This window comes from Dromaius novaehollandiae, chromosome 24 (genome assembly GCF_036370855.1).
Source record: "Dromaius novaehollandiae isolate bDroNov1 chromosome 24, bDroNov1.hap1, whole genome shotgun sequence".
Lineage (NCBI taxonomy): Eukaryota > Metazoa > Chordata > Aves > Casuariiformes > Dromaiidae > Dromaius > Dromaius novaehollandiae.
Window position 1 is genome coordinate 3,032,856 of NC_088121.1, and position 23,889 is coordinate 3,056,744.

At 36.1% G+C, this 23,889-nt stretch overlaps 2 protein-coding genes across 2 annotated transcripts in view; both read left to right on the forward strand.

The window, feature by feature from the left end:
- Positions 1–19,699, forward strand: part of CFAP74 (cilia and flagella associated protein 74) — a 125,672-nt gene extending 105,973 nt beyond the window's left edge. Inside the window, exon 42 of the mRNA XM_064525426.1 lies at positions 19,660–19,699. The gene's annotated coding sequence lies outside the window, so the exon portion shown is untranslated. The remainder of the gene's footprint in view (positions 1–19,659) is intronic.
- The window catches only part of GNB1 (G protein subunit beta 1), a 54,272-nt gene that overhangs the window by 1,909 nt on the left and 28,474 nt on the right, over positions 1–23,889 (forward strand). The window contains 1 exon segment of the mRNA XM_026096509.2: positions 23,520–23,571. The gene's annotated coding sequence lies outside the window, so the exon portion shown is untranslated.

The window sequence follows — 23,889 nt, forward strand, 5'->3', positions numbered from 1 at the left end:
TGGAGTCTTTTAAAACAGCTTTTGTCCTGAATTTTTTGACATATTTTAGGTAATTACTCTTTATGGAGAAGGGTAAGAGATTTTTTTTGGGGGGGATATGAACAGTTCTGTGTCTGTCACGGTATCATATTTTAAAATTATATTAGAGATTTTAGAAGTCTTTTATGTACTGTTTTTAATGTCTTTTAAGAACTGGGCTTTCAGTTGTAGCTGTTACGATATTTTATTATAGTACCAACCTTCTTAACCAGACTGTTTTATTTAGGTACTGTAGTTAATATTTGATATACCGGACTTTTATTCTCAGGCTTAAAATAATACACTGCCATAGCAGGAAAAGTAAGACTTGGTTATGTTATGTCTCATGTATTCAGATGAACTCCAAACTTTTGGTAATACCAAGACTTTTAGTTCAGTTTATCTGTGACTTTATGTATAATTAGATGTTTGTTCTTTACTGTAGTAACCTATCTGTAGTTAGTACAGAGGGAAAGCAGGAAACAAGAGCCAATTTGCAGCTGAGGCTTTTGTTTTGGGGAGGAAAAAAAAAAGGTAAATGCTGAAATTAGTGAAATATTTTATCATCTACTAGTTCAAGAACAATTTTTTTTTAAACAAGAATACTTGTTTAAGAACTTGTTTATTCTGTTTGTTGATACTTTTAATGTGCTATTGAACTTGAAACTAGCTGTGCAATCTTTTGGTAATAGTACTTTGGCCTTTTACCACAGGATCAGGAAGGGGGAGGGTGAAGTGGGATCCTGTACTGGATAAGATAAATTGCATTTATCCTTTAGTCCTTGCAGTTGCTAGGTCAGTATGTAGCAAGCATCCTGTCATGAAGTTTTTGGCAGTGTGTAGAGTTAGAAATCCACAGTAAATCCTAATTGAACAGTTTTAAAATCACTTCTTTGAAGAAATTTGAAAGTGTGGTATTTAGACTTAATGAGAACTTATTTCTTCATGTGAAAGTAAACAGTAAAGTTTTGTATAATTATTGTGTAGAGTTATTCAGTGTACAGTTATTCACAGCATCATCTAGGAGTCAACACTCTCTACAGCTACTGTAACTTTTAAAACTAAAATAATTAAAACTAGTATACTTAGACTATTAAAATTCTTAAAAATTACTCTGGAATGTGAGGAGTGGTTTGATGTTTTGTGTTGATAACCCACCATGCTAATACAATTACTTCAGGAATATTTTAATTGTAGTAAAAATATGTATCATCTTGTGTTTGTAGGATGCCCTTTCTTGAAATTAAACAAGATGTTTCTGGCTACAGTATGTAATAACTTCCTGGTGTTAAGAAGGCTTCAGTTTGGTCATGTAAGAAACAATTATAACTGTTCCTTCTTAGTATCACACTTCTTGGTAGTGATTTCTCAATCACAATGTAAAATGAGATATCAGTAAATGTAAAAGCTTGAGTGTGTAGACTGCAGATTCTCATGTTGCCTATTGCTGTAGCTAAGAATATTAAGAAACTGTTGCATTTAGTTATGTAGCTTTTGCAATAAAATTGCAATAAAAATATTTGCAAGTAAAAGTACTTGCAATAAAGCTGGAGTTGCTTCATTTCTCTGAAAGCTGCTGTAGATTTGTCTCCTGTATGTCAGGCTTGGCTCATGTTTTAGTTGCTGAATTGGATTAAATTCTTACTGTCCATGGATTTTGGCTCTCAGCATTAGTGGATTGGTAATTGATATTTGCAATTTTAATATCCAGTTTTAGCCATATGGCATACCATATTGTTTCAGGACTTCCATTTAGCACTAGTTTGTTATTAACAAGTGGAAATGAGAAGTCATGCATTTGAGTGGTTGAATTAAGCTTAAGTGAATTTTCTTTGGAGCCTCTAATGCCACAGTTATGCCTGTATTTTGGATATTTTTTACAACGTAATATTACTGATTATGTTGGAAAAAGTATGTAGCCTTGAAACTAACTAGCTTGTGTTAGTGAAATTTTACTTAAACCTTTGATTCAAGATAAAGTGGAAATTTTAAGGGATTCTCTTGGTTGCCTAAACTACAGAGTCAAAATGGAAAGAATACAGATTTAACTCTCACTTTTTTCTCCCCACTGATAATGTTGGAACTAGTATTAGCTAAAGTCATGATAAAAAACAAAAATACTCCCAAGTCCCTATGTTTCTATTTAACATAGCATCTAAGTTTATTATTTCTTCACAGGATATCCAGTATTGTGGGGCTTTTGTGTGTGGGGGTGTTGTTTTTTGCTAAACAGAAATGTATGCAGAATCACTAGATACAAGAGCCAGCTGGTAGTTCAGCAGAATGTGAAGAGCTTTTTAAAAGCTTTGAGTTGGTTACTAACAATACCTTTACTTTAGATGCCAAAATAATCAATGTAAATTTCCATGGAAGGCTTCCTAGGACAAAGAAGTGGACATTCCGAAAAAGCTTTTCAAGCAGAGTCCTGCATTTTTATTAATGAAGAGAGAGAGAGAGAGAGAGAAAGAGAGGAGATGGTTAGTCTTTGAATAGAAATACACAAAGACCAGATATGTTATTGGCCTGTTTTTTAACACTGGCCTTCTAGAATATGTACTTTATGATGAATATCTTGCCAAATGGTATCCATTTGTATCAAGTGTTTTTGGCAGCTACTAGATTTATTATAGAATGGCATCTCGTGTCATATGATATGTAACTCTCTTGGAATATTATGGAATGTTTCTGCTTGTTTGGAAGACTGCAGCTGAAACCTTGAGTGTATTAGGTGGAGGGGGCAATACTTGCCTTTCTCAGTGCATCTCTAGGCACCCAGAACATGTTTCCTCTTGAACCCAGCTAGAGAGTAATGACATGACAGTATTTATTTATGTTTATCTGGAAACAACTGAGACATGGTGTTGCTTGTTTTGCATATCATATGCTAGTATTTACCAGGGATGATGTAATTAGATAGCTGCATGATAATCTGTACATGTAAGGTACAATGCATTTTTGGGATGTCACAGAAGTGTAATACATAGTGAATTGTGGAAATAATGACTCTGAATACTGTCCAGGATTTTCAGCACAGGCCTGAACACTTATTTGTTTGGTTCTTAAAATTTTGAAGTGACAAAATAAGGATTGCGCATAAATTTTACATGTTGACCTGTTATTGAAATGTTTCTTCAATTTTTGGGGGTAGGGAGAAGCGGGAATAAATACGTGTTTGAGAAAGCAGTTATGCAGCAAATTCTTCAACTGTTTAGATATTGACAAATTAAGTCTTATTGAAAATGAGAAATACAAATTACTGTAGCAGGTTTAAAATGGGAATGCTTCAGAAGAGTTTGCAGGTGCTCAGAAGACCTGGCTTTGGATTAATGAATAGATTACCCTTTTTCAGCTGGTCCATGGCAGTTATCCACGTCTGCACTCAAGATAAGTGCAAGGTTATTCAAATAAGTATAGCCCTTTTTCATTGAGGACTAAATTAATTCCAATATTTGAAACTCAGTGTAGGCTTAAAGTGTAGATGAATACTGTGGATCAACTAATATTAGAAACTTGCTCATGAGTCTGAGCCTTATTTGGCTTGGAGGAAAGCAATCTGTGTAGGTTAATACTAAGATCACTGAGATTTCTTACTGACTTGAATATTTGGATAGACCTGTTTTAAAATTCTTTTTTTCTAAATCTTTTGGCTTAAGTATTCTTAAATGATATTTTTGTCACTAGTCAGACTTATGAAGGGAAGAGCTATAGTTATTTTTGATCTGATTGGACTTGAGGGTTAAAAATAGATCTTTCTGTGCCTTGTCAGTTTTGGAATCCTCCTAATGGCTAGATGAAAATGACGCCGAAGATTTGAAGAAGGTGGTCTGAGAAGAACATAAAGGAGATGATATGAGATAGTTCTGTACCTGACAGTGCTAAAGACAGGATAATATTCAACTTAATACTTTCACAGATATTATTTAGAACTTGAAGAGGGAGAAAAATCAGCAGAGAATAAAGGGAAAGAGAATGATTAAAAGAACTAAGTGTAGTTTAAATGAGATGCTATTCATTGCAGTAAGAAGATTGTATGAAACGCTGCTTCATTTAAAAAATATATTTTTATTTAAGTAAAAGTTCAGCCTATATAATCACTGCAATTTCTAAAGATTCTCCATGTAGAAAAGGAATACCTTTTATATGTTATAAGGATTAATTGAAATCTGGATAGCTAAATATTTTTTTTTCTACATGTTCCTATATTGGTCTGAGGAACAGAAAGGTTTGCTTAAAATTTCTTGCCAATTATGTTTATCATAAATTTTTCCTCAGATCATTTTGCTCTCTTCTTGGAAATTGCAATACTGCCTGCCAGGTGCCCAAAAAGAAAACATGAGTTATACATAACAAATATATTTTCATGTAGCTTTCTGTAATGCATTATTTTATTAAAAACTATGTAAGGGTTTTTGTCATTATTAACAGCTTTTTATTTCTCCTTTGTCCCCTTCCCTCCATCTCCCAAGTAAAAAAATGTAGAAGCAAAACATTTAGCTCTAGAAACTCCTGCATGCAGCCTTTAAAGGAGTTGTGAATGTGTTACCAATCCAGGTATTAGTGCTGATTTTGCTTATCCTTACTCTGAAATTAAACTATTTTGAGTATGGGGAACTAAAGAAATTTTGCCAGGCTCCCATATTACTTCCAGAAAGGCAAACAACCACACCCACAAAGTTGACATCACTGACAAGATTTTCTTTTTTTTCTCCTTACAGTAGGCTAATTACAGCAGGTGGCATCAGTTTTTACTTTTCTTTTGTACAGAGAGAAAGTTTCTGTTGTGAGACTATTGCAGATGAGTTGTTAATTCTATGCATCTTATGTTCTTCCTGCTTTTCTGACCCTTTTTGCCTATCTATGGCCAGATTTAGGGAACCATCTTAAGTCTGTTCACTAACATATGCTTTATGTTCAGCCTGACAATATTTTAGGATTTATTGGAATATTTCAATAGTAGAGGTAATGTAAAATTATTTGCAAAACCATTTGACAAGCTGAGTGGATTTTGTTTAATTTTTGTGGAACAAAATCTGAGTGTTGGAAATCTGATTTTTGAAACAGATTTTGAACAGATTTCCAACACCTCTGACAGATGGATTTGTAATTATTCACTTTAAAATTACAGTTTAACTATCTTGGTCACTCCAATACAAATGCCCTGTATTAATGGTGTACACTTCATTGCAGGGACTTTCTCATTAAAATGTCTTTGGTAACATGGGGTGTATCTTACTGGACTTCTTACTGAGGATTATTGAGCAGGCTGTTGAGCCTACAGATGTTTTTGGAGGTAATTTAGAATGCTTGTACCTGTCCAGATGCCCTGCCTTGTGGGTCACTACAGAGGTATTGTTGTTGTTTTGTAACTGGAGGGGAATATGGCTTGCTTTTGGAGTTAGAGGAATTTTGGCTGATCTGGTAGATGGTGTTTTTCAATCTGAACACTTTGTATTCAGCCCACCTATTTGGGCTGTTGTAGGTATTTAAGTGTGATTTCCTGAAACAGTTGAGCAGTAGGAGGCAGTTCAGAGCTGCATGATTAGAAGTGTACAGAAGATATGAACATGCCTCTTGCCAATGCATCGATCTTAAAAGTTAATGTTTGTTATCTTTAGCAGAGAAAATCTTAAGAGCAGGCAGAAATATTCACTCAGTAAGTCTGAGGACTTCTGCTATTTCAATGCTATTTCTTAGTGTGATATCAGTGTATGGTATAAATAATTTCTGGTAAGATCTCTCTGTGGCACAGACTAGAGTGGTGAATCTGGTTTTTGCCACATAGGCAATTAGTTCTGTTCCATTTAGGTTTATTTAAATTGTTAAGCTAATGCATTTTTTAGTTAACACCAAGTGTGTGTGTTAGATGTTGAGCATAGCAATCCAGAATCTAAAAGTAAAAAATACATAAGCTTAAGTTTCAGTACATAAAATATCAGGACTTAGAACTGCATAATACAAAACTTATGTTCTGTTTCCCGTAAACGAAGTAGTAGTACTTAACAAGGCAGGCATATGCATGCTTCAAGATGCTGAGAAGAAATCTGGTTATGGTCCTTTTGGATGCTTGCTGTTAGCTTGCAAAACTCTTTTTCTCCAGATATACTAACAAATGTTTGGGGTGGTGGTAATTTTTTTCTGTTAGCCTAGAAAAACAAAGTAGATGTGATAGTCTGCTGAAACTTTTGGTACTAAAAATAATTACACCCTACTAATTAAAGAAGTGTTTTTGTTGGAACGTATGCTTGATATTCTGGTTGCACGTTCTTTGTGAAGTGGTAAACTGCTGAAGGCTTTGGTTCACTGCTGTCTATTTAGCAAAGGTGTTTGTACAGAGATCAAAAACAGCTCACTTAATGCTTTTAGCAATTTAATTGTGCTTCAGGTTACAAAATCCTGGATTTCACTACAAGTCAGCAGATGCTGTCCAGGTAGTCATTTATAGATTCTTATAGCAGTGGTTTATAGATCTTTTATGCCTGAAAATTTAGTTAGAACTGCATTTCTTGCTCCTAAAAAACCAATAGTAACTAATCTGGGATTTTGTGGATGAATGGCCCATAAATATGTGTTGTAAGTTATACATTAGGTGAATTACTCTGTAGATAATACACACTGGAGCCATACACTAGATGACAAAAATGTTCTGACTTGGAAACAATTGTAGTAATCATGGACTTTTGCCAAGATTGAAATAAAGATTTCTCTTCTTTATTTAGAGTTAACTATTTGAAATCAAATGACTGTAGTCCATCTGGATCTCTCATAAAATGGGAATTTCAAGGTTGGTCTGGAGTAAATTTGACACTTTATTTTTTGGCTTGACAGTTAACTGTTGAACTTCCTTCGTGAGCACCAGTTAGCCTTCCAGTATTTGAAATTACTGTGCACAGATGAGAATGGTGTAGAAAAGCGAGGTGGTACTGAAAAGTGACTTCTTCCTGAAGTCTCTCACTGGGGCAAGAAATGAACTGTTTTGTCATTGAAATGAGATTTATTTGTAGCTATTTCTGAGATGTGAAGTTTTTTTCCCTTGAAGGTTGGTGTTCGAAAGCTGTAAGCATTGAGCAAGGATCCTTGCATTGGCTTAACAGCAATACCATACTCTTTATTAAACTTGTAAATTTCATCTTGTGCTGCATTCAGTGGTGCTTCTTAACAAATAAGGAAAAAAATAGTGGCACATCTCTCACGCTGAGTATCAGTTGGATAGAAAATTAAACCACTATGAAGGTATTTTGCTTAAGCACGTTCTCTAATAGTTTAGGCATCTGTTCTTGTAGCTGTTCTTTAGTTTTCCATAATTTAGGCTCTTACCATAGAAAAACCGTTTTTAAAGCTGCAATCAATCTGCAGTTGATCACACTTGTGGCAGGCTTTGCTTAGTTAAAAGTTCACTTTCTCTAAGTGTTATAGTCTTTTAACCAATTCAAAATACTATAAGTTAAGTAATTTTGAACAAGAACACCTTAACAGTTTAAAAGCTTGACAGAATAGCGTGTGTTAATGGATGCTTGAGAAGTTGGGGGGTTGGGGAGGGAACGCTTTTCATATATGAAAACTCTTCACATTCCAAGGGTGCTTTGGAAAGTGAAATCAGATTGAGTAATTCAACATCTATTTCAAATCTTCATTTATTCTTGTGCCTATAGGCAATATGTGAAGCTTTAGTGTTTTAGGAAGTACTTCAGTCCCATAAACACAAAGTCATGGGGCAGGTGGTACTCTTGCAGAATGGCACTTTAAAGGTGTTATATCCAGGCACAGTAGTTCATAGGTGTGAGTACTTGGGTGTCTTTGTATTCAAGTTCTCTTACTATTTACAAAATAGCACAAATTGAAGATTCAATTATGTAATTTTTTCAAAAGGAATAATCCATCTCCTATAATCAAATAGAGTACAATCTTGAAGAAAAGGGGAAAGCATCTTATGCTATAAACTCAGAAGCTGTGAAAACAGGAAGTTCTTCAAAATGCTTTGGAAATCTTGGGCAACTCCTTAGATGCGAGAAGATGCCCAGTAATCCTCTTGTTTACTTTTAGTCTGTGTTCACCTCTCTTCCCCCTAACTCATATCAAAAGACAGAACTCATAGTAAATCAGGCTTTGGGAAATTCACTTTGCCTGCTAATCTGGGAATTAAAAGGAAAGTATGTGAACAGGTTTTCCTGGGTTAAGGTGGGATGTTAAGCTGTATTGCCCAGCTAGCAGTGACTGCCTGTTTACCTGGATATGTACCATTGAGTGTTCAAGACTTGGGTGTGAAATTCCAGTCTAATTTGTCCTGTAGTAACTTTTTGTTCCCTATCCTTGCAGTTCTGAATCAGAACTCTAAAGGGCTCACTCTAGGGAAACTGCATTTATTCCTGCTTCCCTTGCAAAGAGTGGCATAGACATCTGTGAATCAGCAACTGCCTTGCCAGTTCACAACCCAGCATATTAAGGAAACCAGGATGGGAGATAATTTCCTGTCATGCACTGTGCTGTAAACTGTGATAGTTCAGGTGCTAGTTAATGAGCAGCTCAGCTCTTACAACAGGTGCAGGAAGTTAAAAGAAAGATAAGGTGGAAGCTAGAGATGGGAACTGCTATGACTGTATTGTTCCCAAGTCAGAATCCTGAATGTGCTAGGTAAGGTGGAAGTGGTCTGTCTTTCAAATCCCTTTGCTTCCATTTTTAAAGCACCAAGATTATACATTATTTACTGCAGTTAGTGTGTTTTATGTTTAAAAAAAAAAAAAAAAAACCTTTCCCCAAAACTTTACACAGACTTGCACAACGGTAGTGCTGAGCAGCTACAGAATAAACATGAAAGAGTGCTTGTATAAAGTGAGTATGCAGAGGATCTAGGAAGTGGTGCAGAACCTCGTGAATTACAGGTGTTTCAACTAACATTACCATATTGCTACTGTCTTTGTTAAACAGGCTTTGCTTTCTTGGCTTCACTTTACACTTGTTTTTTTTTGCCCTGAAATAAGTCAGGTTGTCTTACGGTGTTTTTAGTTTTGGCTTTCTTAGTTAATTCCCCCTGGCTCCCATCCCCAGAAGTCCTTTCCCCATTTTCTTCTCATGTTATTTTGTTCTTATTTTCCTTTTTGTTTTGATCACTTACCCAGATGCATAGTATCTAGAAGAATATAACTGCTACCTGAAGACTAACACTGAATGTTGTAAAAGGGTGAATGCAATACTGTGAAAAGAGGAATGTGAAAGCAAGTATTTCCTGTTATACCTTTGTGTTTTCTGTTGTAGTAGTGTCCCTGGGTTGTACTTGAAGTTTACTTTTTGTATCAGTATTAAGCATTGCTACATTGTGTATTCCCAAACACCCCTTCTTGGTCTAATGACTTGGAGGATTTGTGTGTTCTACTTTTCAGTCTGTCAGTCTTGCTTTTCTTGTTGTTGTTCTGCTGTACCTTAACTTTATTTTGTATCAGCAGTAAATATCAAAATAGAGCAATTGCTGGGAGAAATCAGTGAGCTACTGTTGGGTGTAAATCGTTGCTATAAGAACTAAAGGAAGCTGTGAGCACCTTGCCTAAAGATGGATTATGCTGATTGCAGGGCTAGAGAACAAAGTATTGCTCAATCTATTCTGGGTATAAAGATTAAGGAAATCATGCCATACTTCAGTCTCTACTGAGGATTCTTTTATCTACTGTATGCATAGAATATTTTTTTTGGTTTTAAGGTCTATTAAAAATTTTTTTAACTTCAGGCTTGTACTAGAAATCAGTTATTTCATGAATGGGAATAGCTTAACTTCATTCTAAAAATGCTTTGTTAAACTTTTACTCAAGACCAGCATACTGTTTGAACAACTAAATTCTTATTTCAGTAGATTTTTTTTTCTTAATTGGCCGTTTTGATAATGTCTTGAACAGAGATAGCTGTAAAGAAGTATTTTCCTTTCAGATGATCTCTGAGGCTGTTGTGTGCAGTCAGGATGACAGAGACACAAATGGAGCAGATGGTTTTTTGTTCAAGTGAGTTTACTACCATATTTTTGTCTATGCAGGATGTGATAGTAGTTATGGGGGTCAGAAGGTAGTTATTAAGCCCTTGTCCAGCCTATCGTGGATGGTTGCGTTTTTCGTAAAGCAATCCTCTTGCTTACTTTCTCAAAGTCAGTCTGAGAGTTGAGACAAGAATCTATGTTGCTGAAGTATTTTCAGGATTGGACGCTAATATTGAAAGGCATTTGGTGTGGAACTTCTTGGTCCATCTTGTAAAGTACAATGCAGATTTAATAAAATAGAAATTATCTTTCTGCTTCTGAAAACATATTTTTCGTTAGTGTTCTGATGACCATAGTCCAATAAGACACGTAAGCATGTGACTGTCTCAACTGAAGTCAGTGTGCCTGCATGCATGGGTGAGGGACACACTTTTCAGAAGCAGAATTGATTACCCAGAAAAGACCTTTTTATATCTGTAAATGGCTTGCTTGGCTCAAGAAAAGAGTGTGTTTATTTCATTAACTTTCAAAATTCTACACTTAGCAACCTTTATTAATACATTCTTGAAATTCAAAGCATTCAAAAATAGTAGAACTAGCCAGTCAGTCGGGGATGTGTGCATGTATAACACACACGCATACTTCTTTTTAATGTTGCAAATAGGAAGCAACTGATTCTCAGTTGACTCTCTACTAGCTGACATGTAGAATGAAATGGATGATTTGGCTTCTGCTGATAAAATAGTTGAGCTGAAACTTAGGGAAATACAAAATGTAACAATCTCTTTTTTATGATGGGAAGTTTAATTCTTTTTTTTTTTTTCCCCTTATGCTCATGTCTGGATAGGTCTTACTGATTATATATATAAAATTAGTATTCTTCATGCCTAACTTTGCTATTTTTATTTCGTCTTTTTTGTGTTGTAAATACGTGATCATATAGGCCCTTTTTCTCTAATCTAATATACTAACATTGTAATGAAGATCTTAATGTGCCTACTGATGTCACTGTAATGGTAATATGTGAAACAATACATGGTTTTTAGCAAGGTCGAGAAGGTAGGTGGGAAGATGATGCCAGCAGAGATGCATTGGCAAACAGAGCTGAGAGACAGTGTTTAGGCCTTTGGAAAATACTTTTATTCTTCTCTTACCTTTTCACCCTCAGCGAGCATTCGTTGAATCATCTGATTGCTTGGGTAACAAAGAATGGTGTAATGACCTATTTCTGTGCTAGGTTATGCATCTAACCATTCACATGCCTGTGAATTCAGCTCAATGTGGTACAGTCATGCCCTGTGCCCTCCTCAGTGGAGAGAGTTTGAACAGAACATTGTCATGCTAGAGAAATAAGTCTTTGTGAGGACTTCTTGAACATACTTGAGGTCACAGAGCATCAACTGAAAACCTACTGGAAAATTAGTATATCCAGAAATGACTTTTTTATAATCCTTGGAAACTTCATGAGAACTAGCAAAGATGATGATTCTTAATAGGGCTGTAGCCTTGCATAAGCGTGTTCTTAAATCATGGGTTACATAACTTAAATACCTAAATAGATATGTTCCTAGCAGGTTGGCTTTTATTAAAAAGGAAGAAATACATGGGCTTAGATGTGAAGTGCTTTTTTTTTTTTTTTTTTTTTTTTTTTTTTTTTTTTTAAACGTTTGCTATATTATGGTATTGATCTGTCACACTGGGATGACGTGTAAACTATTTTGTCCTACAAGAATGTGCTTCTATTAGAATAAAGTGTACTGTTTATAATTTGCATTCCAGACTGCCCCAAGCCTGCTACCTGTAGGCTCAACTGATCTAGGTGAGAGTTTACACGGCTTGTGGAAGGGTATTACCCTAATACTGTGGCATTACTTTAGGTCCACTGGAAAAGAAATAGTGTGTTTTTTATTTTGCTTTTTGTTTTTTTCTTTTGCATGATTCTGTTTAACTACTGTGCAAACAGGTTGCTGTTACACTTCACGTGCCAGGTAACTTTCTTTTATTTGACTAATGTGTCCTGTTCCCCTCTTTTGCCTCCTTAACACTTCTAAATCCACGCTATGAAACTGTTTACATCATTACCAGCTTTCCAGATAGCTCTTGCTGTGCTTCTTTTTTTTCCTCTTAAGTAAAGGTCTTCAGCATTTCTGATGATAAAGGGCTTATGTCAAAAATTGTGTTTCCTCAAAAGAATGACAGAACAAAATAATTTTGGTGCAATTCCAAGGGGATATGAATAATTACTGTGACAAAAATTGTTGGAAGTAAATGAACTATGGTATCTGGTCAAGTGACAGAAAGCCTAGTTGATTCAGATTGCTTGACCTGGGAGAACTAAAAATTTTTTGACTTGTGTGTCTCTTAGTTAAAGAGCAGAGGTTTGTCAGCCTAATAAGAGCAAGCTTTTGTTTTTGCAACTTGTGTCTGGCTGTGTGTTAGGGAGAAGGTGTTTGGATGGAGTAATAATTGGTCAAGTATTGCTACCTTTTTTTTAGCTACTTCTCTGTTCATGGCAATAACATTAATTCTAATCAGCAAGAAATGTGTGTCAGTAGTATTAGTATAAAAGTAGCACTGAGATCTCTATTGTGCAAGTGCTCAGCCTTGTTTGGGTAAACAGCTTCTGGTAAGCTTACAAAGGAAATAAAAATGCTAGTGAAAACTCAAGATTAATGGTGAGAGTTGAAGGAAACAATGGAAGATGCCAGCTGATAGAAGAAACGGCAGCTGGGGATCCTCACCAATTTTTAATCAATGTTCAGTTATCGTAAGGCTCTGCAGATAGAGTTCTCATGTCTTTCTTAAACCTGTACTTATTTATGAAGCTGAAGTGCAAGGCAAAAACTTACCTTTTAACTGACAAAAAGAAAGTCTGATGACATGAATATAGTACGAAGGTGGATTTAAGGTCTATCATGGGGCCTTATGTTGTGAAGGTTTCCTCCCCTTTCCACCTTGATTTATCAGTGATGGCTTCATTTGATAGAAATGAACTTGCAAGTCTGTGGAAAAGAGGTTCCTTTTAGCAATTGCTGAAGGTTTAGTAAACCTTCTGCTCCTTCAGAAATGGTTCTGTTTCATTGTCCAGTGGCTTTTGTTTCATTGTCCAAACGGTAGCATGTCTACTGGAGAAATGAAAGAAAAAGAAGTCCTCTGAAATGAGCATCATCTAGATGGCAGTATTTCAAAAGTGAGACACATTATTTCTGAAGTGTTTTTGAGATTCTGGTGTCAGCTTCATACATACTATACAGAGAATATTACATATCAAATCTTTAATTTCTAGTGTGGTTTTACTTTTTAATGCAGATACTTCTTGCCTTGGTAACTATATGGAAATAATTGTAGCTCTGAATTCTTTAAAACCTAATTTATCTGTCTAAGTGGTAGTTTGGCATAACTTGCTTAACAAAATTATTAATAAATATCCATTGCATTTTATGTGCATGTTGAGTTTTGCTGTGTTTGCATGTAGGCTAAGCTACTTTTAGATCTGTTTTTTAACTTAAAGCTGTGAGTTCTAGTCTTAAGATTACTGTGTGAAAAGTAAGAACTGTGGACTAAATCTTAATTCTCTTCTTAATCTAATTCTCAAGAAAACCAAAACAAAAACACACCAAACCAGAATATTTTCTGGTTGCTGCAAAATGAGTATTGCTATATAAGGCAACAAAGACAAAAAGGAAACCTGGATGCAGTAAGAGATCGTGTGTGTTATTAGGGTGTGGTTTTTGTTCATTCTGATACTCTTCCAGCTTCCATTAGCAATCGTGAATGTTTTCTTTCTCATGCATATTTTTTTTGGCTTATTGGTAAAATAGAAGAAAAAATGTAGTCTGAGTGAAAAATTTAAAAGTTTCAATTTTAGACTATTTTAGCTATGTAAAGGAATGAAAGCCTAGAAGCCTGTTGTAATAAATGCTTAGTCATTTCTGTGTTGGTTGTTTAATAGTAACATACTTTCCTTTAATGTTGTCTGTTTTTCTCAGTCTGAAGAGAAGAGAGATGTCTCGTAGTATGTGACAAGGAAGAAAATTGCTTCCTTTTATATAAGAGGATACTTCATGGTTTAAGTGACAATTTTCAGTAACTTAGTTTTGAGATAAATATAGCTAGAAGTTTATGCACTATCAGATTCTAAATTTTCTTGATTTACCTTATTTTTTTGGAATTGTGATAAGATCAAGCAAGTTGGATTATACCACCTTAGAGACAGTCAAAAACATCACTGGCCGGGTTGATAGCGTTAATATGGTTTGTCAATAGATTGCTCTTCAGAAGGAATAATTGCATATAAGTAATTCTGAACAAATTAATAAAAACTGGAGTACTGGCTTTTGAAAATTTTAATAAATAAGTTTGTTTGAAAACTGATGCTGAATGTTAATAACCTTTTTTCTTACAATTAGTTCCCATTGCCAGTCACTTATCAGGAGACATTAGAATTCTCATAAATATGAACTACCTTCAGAAAAGAAGATATGTAGTAAGGAAGTCTTTGACTTGTATCACTAAACTAGCAAAAGTATTAATGAGAGTAGTCCACTAACATAAGAACCCTCTTAAACAGTGTACCTTCAGGCGTATGGTTTTCAGTAGTCTGTTAAACTTGTAATAATCTATTCTTTCATTCTTTACATTTTCTTCCATTCTTTACACTTTCTGCTGTAGAGTTAAGACTTAATAATGCACACAGCTTGGAGATGCGTTTAGAAGGGATTAATGAAGTGACCTGTAACAGTCCAGATTTATATGTTTAAATACTGCATCGGTATGATTTTTAAAATGTAGGTCATGGGATTAGCTTCAGGAAATGTGGGTATTTTGGCAACATAAGGACACTGTCTTCTGTGAAAACAGCTTGAGTTTGTTCACTGTTGGTGGCAGAAGGAGACTGGCCGATTCACCACACAGCCGTTTATTACGAGCCTGTGTCCCCGCCAAGATCTTGAGCGCTGTTCTCTGCTGATCAGTATTCTATTTTGAGAAAGTGGTAAACTATCCTAAAGGGCTTATTTTCAAATACTTGTTTAATGTAGGGAGTGGTGAGTCCTCAGTTTCTAGAAAATTTAAATATACAAGCACAAGCTGGTGTGGATTATGCAAAACAGATATAATTGGAGTTTGAGTTTCAGTAGCATGTTGCATCACTGTATAATAACACTGAGGATTTTGCATTTAGTTAATTTTTTTTTCTTTCCATGAGTTTTATTCTGTAGCAGTTTTGGAGGAAACAAAAATGCAATGTTTCTCTGAGATGATAACTCAAATTTGGGACTTTGAATGTGAAAATATCTTAAAGATTTTGGGTTTTCTAAAGTATCACAAGTTTTTCAGGTTAGCTAAAACATCTGGTTTCTACCCTAGATTTTCTGAAATAAAAGTTTGGTTCTTTTTGCAGAGTACTAGAAGTTATTTATTGTGGATTTTGTTTGTTTTTTTTCTTATGTATTAAAGTAGTAAAATTACTGCCCTGGTTGCTGCATTGAAGGCAGTCTGGTAGAAGGCCTGGTTGACTGGTCAGAAGCTGTCTGTTTCATGTAGACCTGCTATGCTGAGATTTTCATGTTGTATGTGGATTTTTTGTGTGTTTGAATAAGGTTACAGGCTGAAAGGAAGTAGCCAGAACTTGGAAAGAGCATAGAAACTGACCTTTATTCTATAGCCAAGAATATTTCTGTGTTCTGGGGAGTTTTGAGGAAAAAAACTTTTCCTAATGCAATGTTTTCTAGATCTGTCAAGTGGGGAAGAAAAAGTGCACACATTTCTTCTGAGGTAAAGTGTTTACAGGTTTCTGATACCCTATTGGAAAGCAGTATATTCAAAAATGACTTAAAAAAATCAATGGAATCACTTTTATTCATGAATATGTTAATTCTTAATAGGGCTGTAACTTCATATAGCCACATTCTGAAGTCATGAACTACAGAACTTGAATATACTTTGGAACAGGTTGCCCAGAGGGGTTGTGGAGTCTCCTTCCTTGGAGATATTCAAAAGCCATCTGGATGGGGTCCTGTGCAACATGCTCTAGGGGACCCTGCGTGAGCAGGGGGTTTGGACTAGATGATCTCCAGAGGTCCCTTCCAACCTCAACGATTCTGTGATTCTTTCCCACAAATTCCTATGCATGGGAGACAGATGAAGGATTACACTTATCAGAAAACTTGTCTTCAGACATGGCAAGCACAACAGACAGTTTTTGAATAACTTAACATTGTCAGTTACTCTGTTTAAAAAAACTAAAAAAAAAAAAAGTAGTGCAAAAACAGCCAAGTATTAGTAACCCTTGTAGAAAATTGCCTAATTAAAATGGAACCCATTTTTGAAGAATTGAGCTGTATGTAATAATGAGACATTTGTGAAATCACAGTTGACTCAATTACAGATACTGAGTTTTAGCTCATGCAATTATTCTTCTTTACTGTGCTTGCTGTATTGAAAATGGAAATATATTGCTGGCTCTTCAGCCAGTCTTTGTAACTGTTGCATAATGAGCCTTAGCACTCATCTACATAGGACTCGCATATTCTGTGTGTATTTCACGCTAATACATGGGAAAATGTTGGAGCACCTGCTTCATCTGGAAACTTGACAACTCTGCAACACACAAAGAAGGGAATACCTCCCACAGAAATGGTCCAGCCATGCAGTCTTTTGACTGCAGGAGAGTTTTCAGTAAGTTTTCAAAGGAGCTGTACACTTTAGTATTGTTCGTACTAGGGAAGTCTGTTTTGCAGCCCTGTTTCTAAAGTATTGCTTATGCTTTTCAAACCACATATGATAAGGAATTATGGACAGCACAAAAAGATTCCCAGAAGTTGCCAAATTAGTGTGTGTGGGGTATATTCATTCACCTAATATATTTAGACTTAGGAATTTCAAAGTATTATTTGATACCTCTGTAGGCTATCCTTCAAAGCTCTTCCTGTAGGATGTGACAGCAAAGGCTAGGTTTCCTGGAATACAGATCTGTGCTTGACAAGAAAATTTTGAAATGAAATTAGATCTTGAGGTAGCTCATACACATGCAGATGCCCACAGTATGCTTTCCAGCTGTGCGATAGACCTGCTTATGTTGAAAGTTAGGAAAAAAAATCAACCTGATGAAAATTTTTATGTATACAAAGTAGTCTTGAAGCATATTTTTAAATTCCAGGCTTCTAATTCCTGTTGCTTGGTGACATAACTGGAACTTTGGGTTGTACTTGGCAATGATTTGGAAAGGTCGTGTAATCTCTTGTTCTTTAAGATCTCGTCCCATGATAAGGCTTTTGATGCTGTCTCTCATAACATCCTCATAGGCAAGCTGAGGAAGTACAGGGTAGATAAGCACATAGTGAGGTGGATTGAGAACTGGCTGAAAGGCAGTGGTCAGAGGGTTATGATCGGTGCCACAAAGTCAAGTTGGAGGCCTCTAGCTAGTGGTGTATGCCAGGGTCAATACTGGGTCCACTATTGTTCAACCTATTCATCAGTGACCTGGATGAAGGGACAGAGTGCACCCTCAGCAAGTTTGCTGATGACACAAAACTGGGAGGAGTGGCTGAGACACCAGAGGGTTGTGCTGCCATTCAGAGGGACCTGATGGGTATCTGAAGGGAGGGTGTAGTGGGGATGGGGCCAGACTCTTATCAGTGGTTCCCAACAAAAGGATGAGAGGCAGTGGGCACAAACTGAAATGCCGAAATCTAAGGAAAAACTTCTTTACTGTGAGGGTGACAGAGCACTGGAACAGGTTGCCCAGAGAGGTTGTGGAGTCTCCATCTTGGGAGATACTTAAAAACAATTTGGACAGGGCCCCAGGCAACCCGCTCTGGGTGACTGAGCAAGGGGATGGGACTAGATGATCTCTAAAGGTCCCTTTTGACCTCAACCATTCCGTGTGTGATAATTAGCTATGCAGATTGTAAGGAAACTATTTTAATAAAGGAAAGTAACTTGCAGTTCCCAGTTTCACTGACTTTCTCTAATATGTAGCTTGACATGTAATGGTGGTGGTAAGTTGTGTGTACCACAACAGAAGCACCTGCATCCTAAATGTCTGCATGCATAGAGCTTTCCATGTCAGGTGCAGGATGTGTCTCTTTCAGATGGAGGATGTAACAGATTAACAAGTTTGCATTTGAAATTGTTATTTTACCTTAGTGATAATACTGAGTGGTGTTTTTGTTTTTGTTCGTTTGTTTTCCAGTGAAATCATCTCCAGCTGAGTGCCTTTGGTAAAACAATCTTAGGTACCAGTATGGCAGGGTGATGTGCTCTGTGTGTGTGTGTGTGGGGGGGGTTTGTTCGTTTTTCTTTTTTTTGGGGGGGGGGGGGGGGGAGGGGGCGTAAAGGCTATGGAGTTTAGTTTCTACCTGTGTTGACTAAGATCTTTTTTAAACTACATTGAGTCAAAACACATGTCTATACAGAACGCTGCTTCTATACCACTTTAAAATGTACAATCTGTCTGCCTGGTACAGCCTGTGAGGACAAAGTCCTGAGAAGTCTGGTATACGGTCACCTGGGTGGTAGTAGGTTTTGGTGTTGTGACTTGATGTTTTTTGAAGAAGCTTGAATATTTTTGTTGCAGTTTTGTAGTTTCTCGAGTAGAAAATATAAATAGATCCTTCTATCCAAATGCTTGAAAATGATTCTTATTGTAAAATATTAGTTCTTTATTAGAATCTTTTCTTTATTACATCACCTCCTTGCCCTTTCCTGGTACTTCTTTAAAAATAGACTGCTTGCTTTTTAGATCCTAGATCTTTCATCTTTCTTATGGGCATATGTTTTTTTACAGGTCACTTTCTTAAAGTGCTCTTAAGGCTTATTCACTATCAGCCTTTGAGTTCTTGCTTGGTTATCAAGCCACACATTTAAGAAATGGCTTTTTCAAGAGTTGAGGTATTCTATGATCATCCCTACCTGTGTCATTTCTTCTAAGTTGTTGAGACTTTGCTGCATTTTATTCTTCATAGGTAATACTGGCATGGGTCGTTCTTCCTTATTAATGGGTTGTTTCTTTCAATGTCTTTTTTAATCAAGGTTTTTGTCTGCCTGTTTACCTGGGTAGTGTCCAGCTTTCTCATTTTGATGTAAAATAACTTGATTGTAAAATAACTTTCTACTTCAGGTACTGAGTAATATTAGTAAGATTGGAAATTTTCTGTGTTTAATTGTTTAGCAGCAGTTGAAACTGAGTTTCTAGAAGTAGCTCATTCTCAATACTGCTAGAAAGCCCTAATACTAGCTTCCTATTAATATAGTACTGTTACACTGTGGAGTAAATAGTACTCACAGATGCTGAATTTTATCTATATTAATCTATATTAAAATATATTGTTATGTCAGTGCCTCCAGGAACTTACTGAAGCTATTATTAATCTACAAATATGGGTTTGCAAATATAAAGCTGAAAAGGCACTCAAAAGGTGTGGCAGAGTGTAAATAGAAAATGGCTGCAGCAATAACATCACAAATGTGATGAGATGCTTTGTTTAAAAAAAGTTTTCAGCAAATGTCTTATCTTGAGTAAAGTAGAGAACGTTAAGACAGCACTGGTGTCGAGTATACTGTCATGTGTTCCATTAGAGCTATCAAAGTGGCTTTGAGTTTTGTATCCCCAAATTAAGAATAATGAAATTTTTGGGTACTGTGCTTCAGTTTGCCTGTATGTGTGAAACTGTTGTCCTTTTCAGGTATACTGTCTTTGTTCTACATGCAAATACTGGAAAACTGGTAGGTTGAATTCCTCCTCCCTCTCCCTCACCATACATACTTATCTGCCAGATAATACTCAATTTGGTCAAATTCTCTTTATTTTTTTATCCTCATCAGCTCCCAGGAACAAAATTTAAGCAGTTAAGGGATACCCTGAGCAATACAGTTTTACTCCATAATTTGTGTTGGCAGGACTACCTTAAAATTGGGTGGTGCTTCTGAAGCAGGGTTCATTGGATTTTTGTCAAATGGAAATGAACAAACTTATTTAACTGTCTTTGGAACTAGTAGTAGCTTCTCTGTGGATTTAATTTCATGCTCCAAGATGGTGCTGCAAATAAACTAGCACTGCGTTTTTGCATTATGGATCTTTTTGCTGATTTGACTTGAAACCAAACTAATTGTTGTGGGAGGATAAACTATTTTTACTGTATTGAGCTGGTGCTGATGCAAGGGGGAAGCAGTAGGAACAGATGGGATGGGGAAGGAGAAGGAGGACAGCCTCTTTTGATGACACCTGACAATGTAAAATGACTAAGTAGATACTTAAAGGTGCTTTCTGTTTTGAACTGCTACACAGCAAGCATTAGGTGGTTAGGGGCAGCAACAGATTGGCTTCCATTCGAATGCAGAGCACCGATTTTGAAATTACTCTGGGCTCAACTGTAGTGGTAAACTTCAGAAATGTTTTGCCATGAGGTGTTTTAAATGTCAGTTACTTCTAAAAGTGAAAAATAGAAAGCTAGAACTCTGAAGACAGCTTTTGAGGTTATGCAGTCTTATTTGATTTGTGTTTTTATGCATAATATTTACAGAGATAAAACTTTAAAGGACTAAGCATGTCTGTTTGCAACACAGATAATATTTTTGGTGTGGTTGCTTCCTTCTGAGAAGCAAAAGCTTTAAGACAGCAGTCTAAACTTCTTAAGGCCAAGGAGGTTGATTTACATCTCTGCAACATTATGCTGCACAGAGTAGGAAGTACTTGAGTATGATTGTTAAACATTTCAACCATATTGAGGTGTGGACAGTTTTCTTGATGTCTCAGTCAGGGTAGTCTACTCCTGATTGAACTCAAATTTTGACCTTTAGCATCTAGCCAGCATATATGTTAAGAAGTCTTAGAAAGGAGTGCAGGTGGAAATTAACATCCAGAATATATATATTTTTTAAGTCTTATATTGAATCAGTAGATCTTAACACTGGTAAGATATGAAGAGAAATACCTGTTCACAGAGTGGCTTTGGAGAAGGCTAAAATAAATGTTTTTATACTTTCTAATAAGTTGCTTAGTTTGGAGGGTATGTTCAGATTTGTTATGATGTTTAAGTAAAATACTTGGAAAGTGGAAGACTTGGAAAAGTGTTTAAAAGTCTTCCCTTTTCTTCCTTCTTACTTTCTTTTCCTACTTTCCCTAGCCTCCTGAAAAAAAAGTAGTTTCTTCTGCAGAAGAGTTGTCTTTTCAGGAAGACTTGTTTCTTAGTGAATGTTGAAGTTGAGAGAGATTTTTAGGGTGGGGTTTTCATATCAGCATAACTATCTCAACATCTTTAAAGAAAAGAGCAGAATATTAGACTGACAGCAGTTAGGGTGAGTGCCCGTGGTAGGAAAACTTTACCTAGAAATGATGATGCTTTTGCCTTCTGAGAGTTACTGTATTGCTTATTAGTCCCAACTTGTTGTGCTTTTTTTCTTGGAGCAGAAGTCCCCTTGAATTTGGGGACATGGCTTACACCAATGATCTAGAGGGGTGGCTGGCATCCAGGTCCTTTGGTGTAAAGGTTTAACCGCTTAAACAATGCTTAAAGTATTCTGTGGTATTTCTTGTTCTCTTCTGTTTTAGAAATTCCAGTTCTTGGTGTTGAGAACCTCAAGCTTTCAGCTAAGCAGGATTATAAGGGCTGATTAAGACAGCACTTACGAAGTTGCATATAAGAACTTTATTCACTGTGCCAGTACTGTGGTGTGATGAATATGAGCTAGCCTGCAGCTTGTGTTCCTTTTGCAGACTGTTTTAAACCCCTTTCCCCCCCCCCCCCCCAAAAGGAAGCTTGTGACAATGCAAGTCTCATTCCTTATGTGGTTTGTCTACTTCTGTTCTTAAACAAGCTCCATCTGTAGTGTAGGACTGAAAATATCTCAGTGTCAGGATTGCTTTCTGCAGGCATCATAGGATGCTTTCAGCATACCCAATGAAAACTTGCCTGATTAAGAAAAAACAAACAACCCCCCCCAACCCCAAAATTAACTTTGTGGGAAACAAGTTTGCTATTTTGTTTTCTTACTCTTCTTGCAGGCTGGTTAAAGTAGTTCTTTTTTGTTTTGTTTTGTTTTTGTTTCTTTTTTGCAGAAAGCATATGAAATCTGCAACACCTCTCCTGCATTAATGAGGGTGCAGCACAGGACAATAATGGTGTGTGTTTTGGCTTTTGCTATTGTGTATTCTGTGTGCTCTTAGTGTTCCAGCATAACGTTACCTGTTCACATTTCAGGTAATTCTTTCAGCAAATAGATTTCACTGTATCTGCAGTGTGGAGAAATTTTTCTATCGAGACTTTTGAAAGCTGAGTATAGTTGATCTTTTTTTCAGAACCTAAAATGGTTTTATCAGGTGTTTGTTTCTTTTGAGGGGTGGAAAGTTTGGCCTATGGGTGTGAGTTACTGTCTTATGTCTAAATGTGTTGTTCTGGCAATAACAACCAAAACTGCTTACACTAATTTCATAATCACAATCTGAAACTGTTCATTTATAAATGAGCTTGGATGAGGATGACCCATATCCTAAGTAGCTTAACCTCCATACAAGACACTGAAGTGGTTTGTAAATTTGCCAGGTAATAGTGAATTGTACAAACAGAAATACACTTGCATTGCATATAAATGTTTTAGTTTTAAATCTATGAAGCTCTAGACTGGCTTTCTGATTTAAGATTACTTTGCTTTACTACATTCTTGCTTTATGCTTAGAATAATCTTCCGCTATCCTGACACAGCAGGCTTGAAGATGTATACCCAAGTGTCTGTTACGTTACCCATAGCCCTTGTCTTGCTATATGATAGAGACAGACCAAAAATGTTTTGAACATATAAGCAGTTGTAAATATTTCAAATCTTGAGGTGAATTACAATTATTACTCTGCGCTGTCAAAGAAGCAATGTTCTGAGATTTCTAAGGAAAAATGTTTTCACCTTTCTGCAAAGCCAGTCTGTACATTAAATCATTACCACCTTTCAAATTGAAAGTGTGGAGGTTATTTAATCTGTCAGTTCATAATTTTTTCCTTTTTATATTCAGTGATTAGAAATTGTAAGTCTTCTAGGAGGGAGAGTGGTATGCTCTCCCTTGAGCTCATCACTAGGAGGTTTATGTAACTTCTGTTGATAAATTAGGTATCTTGATATTTAGCTGTGCTTACAAACCAAGCATATCTCAGGAACAACATTGAGAAGAAATGGTTTCAAGACTTTGAACACGGAGATCTTTTTGGTGCGTCGTAGCGCTATGAAAATTGCAGTCTTGTATGAGTAGGACAATGTTTTGTTATAATCCTGAACTCTGTAATAGAATGGACTTCTGTACAAATAGGGGAAAACTAATGGTCTGAGAATTGCATAAGTTTTGTTGAAAACTTCTTGAGCTGAGCATGTCGTTTGGTTCTTCCTGTTAGTGTTATTGCCAAAGCATTGTCCTTGTTCTTCAAAAAGACAAGCCAGCTTGCTCATATTATTTAAGAAAAACTAATCTGTGCTTCGATAATATTAGACTTTCTGCTAAATCTTTTAAGATATTGACATTATTTCTTAATATATAGACTCATTCTGACTTTTTCCTTTTCAGAATTTACATGTTTGACAGCAGAAGTTGGCTTTCTACTATAGTGAGAGAAAATGTAAGTAGTGAAATAAAGTAGTTCCTTTCTTCTGGTGCTTGAGAAACTCAGACTATTTTAAAATATGTCTGACTTCAGTTTTTAGCTGTTTCTTACTCTGCAGTTCTGAGGTGCCTAATTTCTACTTTAGTGTGTGTATTCTTTTGTTAACAAGTAAGGATTTTAAGGTGGTCAGGAAACCTGCTAAATAACAGATGTTAGTGCCTGCATGCTTTCAAGAATAGAACTGGCAAACCAGAGGGAGACCATAGATGAAATTGTTTCATCTCAGTGGCACAGGGCACTATGTTTTAATTAAAAAAATTTAAAAAGAGTATT